Raw genomic sequence first — 11,098 nt, forward strand, 5'->3', positions numbered from 1 at the left:
AACCTGGAAAAGAGCAGAAAGGCTCTGCTCCCTGGGGTTGGAGGGGTGGCCCGCCAGAGGAACACCACTGAGAAATACATTATCTATGATCCCAAGAAGGATCAATATACTCAGTCTGAAGATGAGGAAACACAAGCTCCTGCATCTAAAGACTCCCAGAAAAACAGAAACTGGGATCAGGCTATGACAGAGCTCAAAAAAGACTTCGAAAATCAAATGAGGGAGTTGGAAGAAAAACTGGGAAAAGAAATGAGAGAGATGCAGGAAAAACATGAAAATGAAGTCAGCAGCTTAGTCAAGGAAATCCAAAAAAATGCTGTAGAAAATAGCATGCTAAAAATCAGCTTAGGTCAAATGGATAAAACAGTTCAAAAAGATATTGAGGAGAAGAATGCTTTAAAAAGCAAAATTGGCCAGATGGAAAAAGATATAAGAAAACTCTCTGAGGAGAACAAATCCTTCAGACAAAGAAGAGAATTCAGGGAGGTCGATGAATTTACCAGAAATCAGGAATCAATACTTCAAAACCAAAAAAATGAAAAATTAGAAGACAATGTGAAACATCTCATTGAAAAAACAACTGATATGGAAAACACACTTAGGAAAGATAATTTAAAAATCACTGGAATACCTGAAAGTCATGATCAGGAAAAGAGCCTTGACATCATTTTCAAAGAATTACTACAGGAAAATTGCCATGATATTCTAGAAGCAGAGGAGAAAATAGAAATGGAGAGAATCCACTGATCCCGCCGAGAGAGAGATCCCAAAAAACAACCCCTAGGAATATTATAGCCAAGTTCCAGAACTCCCAAGTCAAAGAGAAAATATTACAAGCAGCCAGAAGGACACAGTTCAAATATCGTGGAGCTGCAGTCAGGATCACACAGGACTTAGCAGCAACTACATTGGAAGCTCATAAGGCTTGGAATATAATATACTGGAAGGCAAAAGAGCTTAGAATGCAACCAAGAATCAACTACCCAGCAAGGCTGAATGTCCTCTTCCAGGGAAAAAGATGGATTTTCAATGAACCAGGGGAATTTCACATGTTCCTTTTGGAATAGCTGGAGCTGAACAGAAGGTTTGATCTTCAGATACAGGACTCAGGTGAAGCATAGAGAGAGTGGAGGAGAGGGGAAAATATGAGGGACTTAATGATGATGAACTGCATGTATTCCTGCATAGAAAAATGACACTGATAATACTCATATGAACCTTTTCAGCTAATAGAGCAGGTAGAGGGAACTTTTATAAATAAACTTGAAGCACAGGAGAAAGCTGAATTCGAAGATAAAATATGGTGTAAAAATGGAGTCAATAGAAAAAAGGGAAATGTAATGAGAGAAAGAAAAAGGAGAGGAGGAATAGGCCAAGATATTTCATATAATATTTTTCTTTATTACAATGAGCTATTGCAATGATATGGAAGGGGAGAGGCAAGGGTGAATGAGGGAACCTTTGCTCTCATCAGAGGTGGCTAGAAGAGGAAACAGCATATATACGCAAGACATCTGGAGTAAGAAGGGGGGGGGGAGCAGGGGGAAGGGGTGGGGATGTGAATAAAGGAGGAGAGGATGGACCATGGTGGGAGAGTGGTCAGATATAACACATTTTCTTTTTTACTTCTTGCAAAGGGCTGGGATTGGATGGCCTGTCCAGGACCATAGGGCCAGGTGGATTCTGGGCCTAAGGGGTGATATGGGGGCTCAGGGCCTGGGGATCTGTCTGCTGTGCCACTCAGCTATCTTACAGCAGAGACAGAGTGAAAGGAGAGAGAAAATATAGTACATGGTAGTGGAGAAATATGAAAGGAGGGAGTTGCGATCAGCAATGGCAATGGTGGAAAAATATGGAAGTAACTTTTGTGATGGACTTACCATAAAGAATGTGATCCACCTGTGACAGAGTTGTTGGTGTTGGAACAAAGACTGAAGCACACTTTTTATTATTATTATTTGGAGGAGGATGCAGGGAAAATGGGGCTGGGTGGCCTTCCTGGGGCCACATAGCAAGGTGATCTTTGGGTGTCTTAGGCGAGATTTGGACCCAGGTGCTCCTGGCTCAAGGGCCAATGCTCTGTCCGCCACCCAGCCACCCCTACTATTATTACTATTTTATTTTATTTTGGGTCTTTTTTTTCCCTTCTTTTTGGTTTTTGCAGGGCAGTGGGGATCAGGTGGCTTGCATGTCACACGGCTGGGTGAGTGTTGGGTCTATGGGGCTGGATGTGGGCTTGGGTACTCGTGGCTCCAAGGCTGGTGCTTCATCCATTGTGCCACCTGGCCATACCTACAATTATTACTATTTTGTTTATTTTAATTTTTTTCCTATCCCCTTTACTTTATTGCTCAAGCAATTTTGTATTCATGGGGGGAGGGGATATTTCCTTTACTCATAAACAAGAATATTTTATTAATATAAAAAAATTTGTACAAAATGAGAATAAAAAAACAAAATTAAAAAAAGAATTTTAACTCTATTAGATAGAATGTAATTAGCTAGAATTCAGAATTTTTTATGACTCAGATAGAATGATCTAAAAAACACTACCTCCTTAGAAAGGGGGACAAGAAGGAGACAGGAGGAGGAAAGGGATTGAATTTGGTAAATCTCATTATGCTAAGAGGTACAAAATACCTATGGTAATAGAGGGGAAGAAGAGAGGAGATGAGAAACACCTGAATCTTCTTCTTGTCAGAATGGGCTTAAAGTCAATTTACACATACTTAGTTAACTTAAAAAACATCTATCCTTTCAGGTATAAAAAGACAAAAAGGGGAGGGGGGACAGTAAAAGGGAGGGGGAATGGGGGGAAAAAGGGGAACTAACAAAAGGAATGGAAAGGAAAAGGGAAAAAGGGAAAGGAGAAAGAAGGGGGAGGGGTGATATAGGAAGGGGAAAATACAAACAGAGGGAAGAAGGAATGTAGGGCAATAAAAAATTAGTAATCATAGCTTTGAATGTGAATGGGATGAACTCTCCCTTAAATCATAAGTGAATAGCAGAATAGATTAAAAAACAGAATCCTACAATACGCTCCTTACAAAAATTCATATGAAGCAGAGAGATACATATAGAGTAAAGGTAAAAGGTTAGAGCAAAATTTATTTTGCTTCAGCTGAAGTAAAAAAAGCAGGGGTAGTGATCCCTATCTCAGACAAAGCAGCAGCAAAAATAGCATTAAAAGCGATAAGGAAGGAAACTTTATGCTCCTAAAAGGTACCATAGACAATAAAGTTATTTCAATACTGAATATATATATGTACCCAATGGGACAGCATCCATATTCTTAGAGGAGAAGCTGAAAGACCTACAGGAAGACATAGACAGCAAAACTCTACTAGTGGGAGGGGTGGCTAGTTGGCATAGAGGATAAAGCACCAGCCCTGGAGTCAGGAGTACCTGGGTTCAAATCCAGTCTGAGACACTTAATAATTACCTAGCTGTGTGGCCTTGGGCAATCCACTTAACCTCGTTTGCCTTGCAAAAACCTAAAACAAAAAACAAAAAAACAACTCTACTAGTGGGAGACCTCAAACTCCCACTCTCAGATTTAGATAAATCAAATCATAAAATAAGCAAGAAAGAAGTTAAGGAGGTAAATAGATTGTTAGAAAAACTAGATATGGTAGACTTATAGAAGAAATTGAATGGGGATAGAAAGGAATATACATTTTTCTCTCTGCAGTACATGGCACTTATACAAAAACTGACCATGTACTAGGACATAAAACCCTAATGATCAACTGCAGAAAGGCAGACATAGTGAATACATCTTTCTCAGAACACAAGGCAATAAAAGTTATATGCAATATTGGGCCAGGGTGATAGAGACCCAGAAACAATTGGAAACTGAATAACTTCATTTAATGAGTGGACCAAAAAACAAATTATAGAAAGAATTAACCATTTTATCCTAGATAATGATAATAATGAAACAACATACCAAAAACCTATGGGATTCACTAAAAGCAGCTCTCAGAGGATATATTATAGCTTTAAATGCTTACATGAATAAATTGGAGTAAGAGGAAATCAATGAACTAAACATGCAACTAAAAAATTAGAGAAGAACAAATCAAAAATCCCCAATTAAATACCAAATTAGAAATTCTAAAAATTAAAGGAGAAATTAATAAAAGCAAAAGCAAAAAACTATTGAATTAATAAATAAAACCAAAAGTTGGTATTATGAAAAAACCAATAAAATTGATAAACCTCTGGTCAATTTGATTTAAAAAAGGGAAGAAGAAAAACAAATTGCTAGTATCATAAATGAAAAGGTGAACTCACCACCAATGAGGAGGAAATCAAAGTAATAATTCGAAATTATTTTGCCCAACTCTATGCCAATAAATTTGATAATCTAAGTGAAATGGATGAATATTTACAAAAATATAACTTGCCCAGGATAAATGAAGAGGAGCTGAAAAACTAAACAATACTATCCCAGAAAAAAGAAATTCAACAAGCCATCATTGAACTCCCTAAGAAAAAATCTCCAGGGCCTGATGGATTCACAAGTGAATTCTACCAAACATTTAAGGAACAATTGGTTCCAATTCTATATAAACTCTTTGGGAAAATAGGGAAAGATGGATCTCTGCCTGACTCTTTCTATGAATCCAATATGGTGCTGATACCTAAAACAGGAAGAATTAAAACAGAGAAAGAAAATTATGGACCTATCTCCCTGATGAATATAGATGTAAAAATCTTAAAGTCTTTTCAAAAGGATTACAAGTAATCATTGGGATAATACATTATGATCAAGTAGAATTTATCCCAGGAATGCAGGATTTGTTCAATATTAGGAAAACTGTTAATATACTCAATTATATCAACAACAAACCTATCAGAAATTATATGATCATATTAATAGATGCTGAAAAAGCTTTCGACAAAATACAGCATCCATTCCTACTAAAAACACTAGAGAGTGTAGGAATAAATGGACTGTTCCTTAGAATAATTAGCAGTATCTATCTGAAACCATCAACAAGCATTATATTTAATGAGGAGAGGCTAGAAGCATTCCCAGTAAGATCAGGGGTGAAACAAGGGTGCCCATTATCGCCACTACTATTCAATATGGTATTAGAAATGTTAGCATCAGCAATTAGAGAAGAAAAAGAAATTGAAGGAATTAGATTTGGGAAGGAAAAGACAAAACTCTCACTCTTTGTAGATGACATGATGGTCTACCTAGAGAATCCCAAGAAATCATCCAAAATACTACTAGAAAAAATTAGAAATTTTATCAAAGTTGCAGGTTATAAAATAAACCCTCATAAATCCTCAATTTTTCTATATATGTTTAGCAAGATACAGCAGGAAGAGCTAGAAAGAGAAATCCCATTCAAAGTAACCTCAGACAATATAAAATACCTGGGAGTCTATTTGCCAAGACAGACTCAAGAACTTTTTGAAAACAATTATAAAACACTTCTCACACAAATTAAATCAGATTTAAATAACTGCGCAAATATCAACTGCTCATGGATAGGTACAGCTAATATAATAAAAATGACAATTCTACCAAAACTATACTACCTGTTTAGTGCCCTACCAATCAAAATTCCAAAAAAATTACTTTAATGTGTTAGAAAAAATTGTAGGTAAATTCATATGGAGAAATAAAAAGTCAAGAATTTCTGGGGATTCAATGAAAAAAAGTGCAAAAGAAGGGGGCTTAGCTCTACCTGATCTAGAATTATATTATAAAGCATCAGTCATCAAAAACTGTTTGGTATTGGCTAAGAAATAGAGTGGTGGACCAGTGGAATAGACTAGGTGCAAAAGGCAAGAGATGATTATAGTAATCTGCTGTTCGATAAACCCAAAGAGTCCAGCCATTGGGATAAAAACTCCCTCTTTGATAAAAACTGCTGGGATAATTGGAAGTTAGTATGGAAGAAACTTAGATTAGACCAGCACCTAAAACCCTCTACCAAGATAATATCTAAATGGTTATAGGACTTAGACAAAAAAATAATACTATAAGCAAATTAGAAGATCAAGGACTAGTTTACCTGTCAGACCTATGGAACAGGGAGCAGTTTATGACTAAGGAAGAGTTGGAGATCATCACCAAAAACCAACTAGATCATTTTTTTTGGTTTCTGCAAGGCAAATGGGGTTAAGTGGCTTGCCCAAGGCCACAAAGCTAGGTATTTATTAAGTGTCTGAGACCTGATTTGAACCCAGGTACTCCTGACTCCAGGGCCGGTGCTTTATCCAATGCACCACCTAGCTGCCCCTAGATCATTTTGATTACATTAAATTAAAAAGCTTTTGCACAGATAAAACCACTGTTACCAATATCAAAAGAAATGTAGTAAATTGGGAAACAATCTTTACAACTAATGATTCTGACAAAGGACTCATTTCTAAAATATACAGAGAACTGAGTCATAGTTTTAACACAATAAGCCATTCACCAATTGACAAATGGTTAAAGGATATGCAAAGGCAATTTACAGATGAGGAGATCAAAGCAATCCATAGCCATATGAAAAAATTTCTCTTAGTCATTAATTATTAGAGAAATGCATATTAAAGCTTCACTGAGGTACCACCTCACACCTCTCAGATTGGCTAATATGACCAGAAAGGTTAATGATCATTGTTGGAAGGGTTGTGGGAAATCTGGGACACTATTACACTGTTGGTGGAGCTGTGAACTCATCCAACCCTTCTGGAGAGCTATTTGGAACTACATCCAAAGGGCAACAAAAATGTGCATACCCTTTGACCCAGCAATACCACTACTGGGTCTGTACCCTGAAGAGATGATGAAAAAGGGTAAAAACACCACTTGTACCAAAATATTTATAGCAGCCCTGTTTGTGGTGGCAAATAATTGGAAATAAAGTAAATATCCTTCAATTGGGGAATCACTTAGCAAACTGTGGTATATGTATGTCATGGAACACTCCTGTTCTATTAGAAACCAAGAGGGATGGGATTTCAGGGAAGCCTGGAGGGATTTGTATGAACTGATGCTGAGTGAGATGAGCAGAACCAGAAAAACACTGTATGCCCTAACAGCAACATGGGGGTGATGTTCAACCTTGAAGGACTCACTCATTCCATCAGTGCAACAATCAGGAACAATTTTGGGCTGTCTGTGTCCAGATAAAGAGCTCTGGTGCTTGAACAAAGTTCAAGGACTATTCCCTTCAATTTAGGAAAAAAACAGTTATCTTATTGTCTGATCTTGTTATCTCTTAGACTTCTTGTCTCTTAAGGATATGATTTCTCTCTCATCACACTCAATTTGGATCAATGTACAAAATGGAAACAAAGTGAAGACTGACAGATTGCTTTCCTTTGGGGGGGTGGGGGGAGGGAAGTAAGATTGGGGGGAAAATTTTTAAACTCAAATAATATCTTTAATAAAAAAGAAAGAAAATTAATCTTTAATAGAACAGAGGACATTTGAAACATTCCTGATGAAAAGGCCAAGGCTGAGCAAAATTTTGAAATGCAATTAATTGTAGTCAACAAAAACCTAGAACAGTAAATTAATTGAGAAATTGAAATGGAGTTAAATGTTCCTGAATGGGACTCCTAATAGGGAAAGACGTGACTCCCTGATTCTGTAGTATAGAGGAGAACAGAAAAGAAATCACTGGAGAACACAGTGAGGAAGGAGAAACTTACTATTTTGTATGCGATATATTAGAAAAAATCACATGGAAAAATTAAGGACGGACATCTCATGCCATCCCTCTTAAATAAATTGAATAAAGAACTTTTGAATATTATCTATTCTTTGCCCTCTTCAGAAACACCAATTCCTCAGGACTTTCTTACATCATTAAATCTGCTATGGCTTCACATTCCTCCATTTCCAATTTAAACCTCATAACATTTCATACACTTTGCTGCCCTTCATTCTAAAATTCATTGCCCTCTTTTCTAAAATCATTCATATTTTGCCAAAACTCAACTCAAGGTAATGGCAGGGGACAAAGTCAGTTATTGATTGGGAATCATGTAAGAATGATGCTTAATATCCCTGATGTAAAACTGTTTGTGCCTATCTCCACCCCCAATCACACAAAAAATATAATATCATACCTTTTTAGGTGGTTCTCTAGTTTGTTTTGTATTCCACTGAGCAAAGATAATAAAAATTTCTTACTTATGCTGTTCATTGGAACTTTAGCATAGTTATTTTTTGTGAATTCCTTCTAGTTCCTCTTCTATGAAGTACTTCAACTTTATCCCAAGATGAGGTTTAGAATGAGATTCTACTATTTACTCAGTTATTCCTTCTAGGGTACTTAAATAGCTTTCTTTAGCAATATAAGTCAATGGCCCCCTCATGACCCAAGAATAAGCAAGGGTAATATTTATAATGTTAGCACATCTGTCCACTAAATTGCTCCTGATCAGGCCAAAAATGAATGCATTTTTGGGGATGCAGCTTAAACACTAGAGAAATTTAGTCTATTAGCATCTATAGGGACCTACAAGGAATAAGAATTAGACAGGACTCCATCCTAACAGATCCATAAGAGGGGCAATAGTATCATTATGCTCTTTTTTTCTGAGTCAAATGGTGGTATTGGGTAAGGAGAAAAGAAGACTTAGAGAGGGGTGGGAGAGATAGAAGAGAAGGCAGAGCAGTGGATAGACGAAAATACTTGGAAAGTGAAAGTGGGAGAGATAATTTTCAAGTTTTGAAAGAGTGTCATAGAGAAGAATAATTCAACATTCTGTTGAGGGATAGAACTGGGAACAATGATTAGGATTTAGAAAAAGGAAAAGTTGGACTTGATATAAGGGGAAATATCCTAAACATTAAAGCTATCACACAGTTGAGTTGCCTGTTCTGAGAAGTGGTGACTTCCCCATCATTGGAGGTCTGCAAGCAAAGGTTTGATGACCACTTTGGTATTCTGTATAGGAGCAAAATGAAGAGTTATGATTCTTGTTGCTGTCTCTTAGATCAAACCAAGTTCATGTAAATTGAGAGCCTGAAGTGTTGTGCCTTGGAGTGCATAACACTTGAACCTTCCCTAATACATAACTACCCTGAATGTAGTAGACATTTAATTAATGCTTGTTGAATTGAAATATTTTCTGACCTTGACCTCTTCTGGAGTACACCCCATGTTAGGACCTGATAGCCTCTAGCAGTCCAGGATACCAAGCCAGTAGGGAGAATTTTTTGTTTGAATATTTGCCACAATGTCAAAACTTTTCCTTTGCCACTGAGTAATTGCTCCATTGTCTTTTAGGGGTAGTCCATTTCTTTAAGAGGTGATTGGGCTTCTTGAAAACATCACTGTTTTTCTCTCTCTAATCTTATTTTTGTGTTCTTCCATTGAGTTTTAGTAAACTCCTGGTTGGTCAGAGTTTTGATTAAGACCAACGAAACTAATAGAGCTAATAGAATCTTATGCAGGATCTCAGGGACTTGAGGAAGATTTTTTCCACAGGACAAATAAAATTGGAAATGCTAAATGATCTAAATTGGGCGGTTATTCAGAAGTCAGTAGGATAATGACATTTGACTTACTGCCCTGAGCACTTGCTTTCCATTTATTTTTCCCTTATCCATTATTTTTATATTGTTCAAGGAAAAATATTCATTTCCTTTTTTTTCCTGATCCAACTCCTTTATTTTACAAACTTATTTAATTTAATATTTATTTTCATTTTGTACAAATAATGTTTTTATACATTAAATAAAATATTCTTGTTTAAGAGTAAACAAAATACTCCCTCCCCCCCCCCATAAATATAGACTCACTTGAGCGATAAAGTAAAGGGGAGTTGAGCGATAAAGTAAAGGGGAGAGAAAAAAATTACAATTTAAAAAAAAATAATAGGCGGTAATGCAGCAGCCCTGGGTGCCCGGGGCCCCTGGGCCTCCTTCCTGTTGCCTCTGGATCTGGCTCCCACTATGTGTACTTCTGCGAAGGCCCGGAGGCACCCAGGGGTAGTGACTTCAATGTCTGGGTGAATGATGCCCCGGAGCTCTGGAAGACCTGCCTCACACTGGAGAGTCTGCGGGAACATAAAGCCCAGCATAGTCTGGACAGGACTGAGGACTACTCAGCTTGGTTCAGGGTTGCCTGTGATGAGCAAGCAATATCTTTGACCTTGAAGGATGACAACAGTGCTTACCTGACTATGTCCAGGGGATCTGAAATCCTTACTTTTGACCTTTCTAAGGTGCCCAACCCTGAAGCAGCCCCTCGACTCCAGACATTGATGCTGGGTTTGGCAGAGCAAGTATACAAGTTGAAGAGGGAGCTGGCAGCTTTAAATGACGAGACCTCCAGCCCCAGAAAGAAACCCCAGCCAATTGGAGAGGGAGCTGGCAGCTTTAAAGGACGAGACCTCCAGCCCCAGAAAGAAACCCCAGCCAAGTGGACAGCATCTCTTTCTGACAGATCCAGATTCTTGAAGAGGTACCTCAGGCCCTGTGACCAGGAAATGGATACCAGGAGAGTCACTCATCAATCCTGGCTTCAAGATTAAGAAACCAGCCAGTGGAGTGGACTTCGATGATGCCTAATACAAAGTACCTCCTGCATGAGGCACCTGTATCCTGGAGAACAAAGACATCAGGAGCTGCGAGGGTCCAGAGAAGCCAATAGAGCCCAGAGCCCAGCATGAAGGGCAAAGGGAAGGCCAAGTTAAGTTGGCCCTGGAAAAGAGATTTATCAAGTCTGACAGCTGGTTCCCATATCAGCTGCTCTCCTAGAGCAAACTAAAATAAATCTACAAATATTAATTGCCTAAAAAAATAATGGTAATAATTGTAGGTATGTCCAGGTGGCGCAATGGACGGTGCACCAGCCCTGGAGCCATGAGCACCCAAGCCCACATCCATCCCCGTACACCCAACAATCACCCAGCCATGTGATATGCAAGCCACCCAATCCCCACTGCCCTGCAAAAGCCAAAAAAGAAGGAAAAAATACCCAAAATAAAACAAAATAGTAATAATATTAGGGATGGCTGTGTGATGGACAGAGCATTGGCCCTTGAGCCAGGAGCACCTGGGTCCAAATCCGGCCTAAGACACACAAAGATCACCCTGCGATGTGGCCCCAGGCAAGACACCCAGCCT

At 38.2% G+C, this 11,098-nt stretch overlaps 1 pseudogene; it reads left to right on the top strand.

Annotated features, from left to right (window-relative positions):
- LOC141498777 (protein PAXX pseudogene) overlaps nt 1–10,540 on the top strand; it is a 42,141-nt pseudogene extending 31,601 nt beyond the window's left edge.
- Nucleotides 10,541–11,098: the final 558 nt, after the last annotated feature.

The sequence above is a fragment of the Macrotis lagotis genome, chromosome X (assembly GCF_037893015.1).
Source record: "Macrotis lagotis isolate mMagLag1 chromosome X, bilby.v1.9.chrom.fasta, whole genome shotgun sequence".
NCBI classification, from domain to species: domain Eukaryota; kingdom Metazoa; phylum Chordata; class Mammalia; order Peramelemorphia; family Peramelidae; genus Macrotis; species Macrotis lagotis.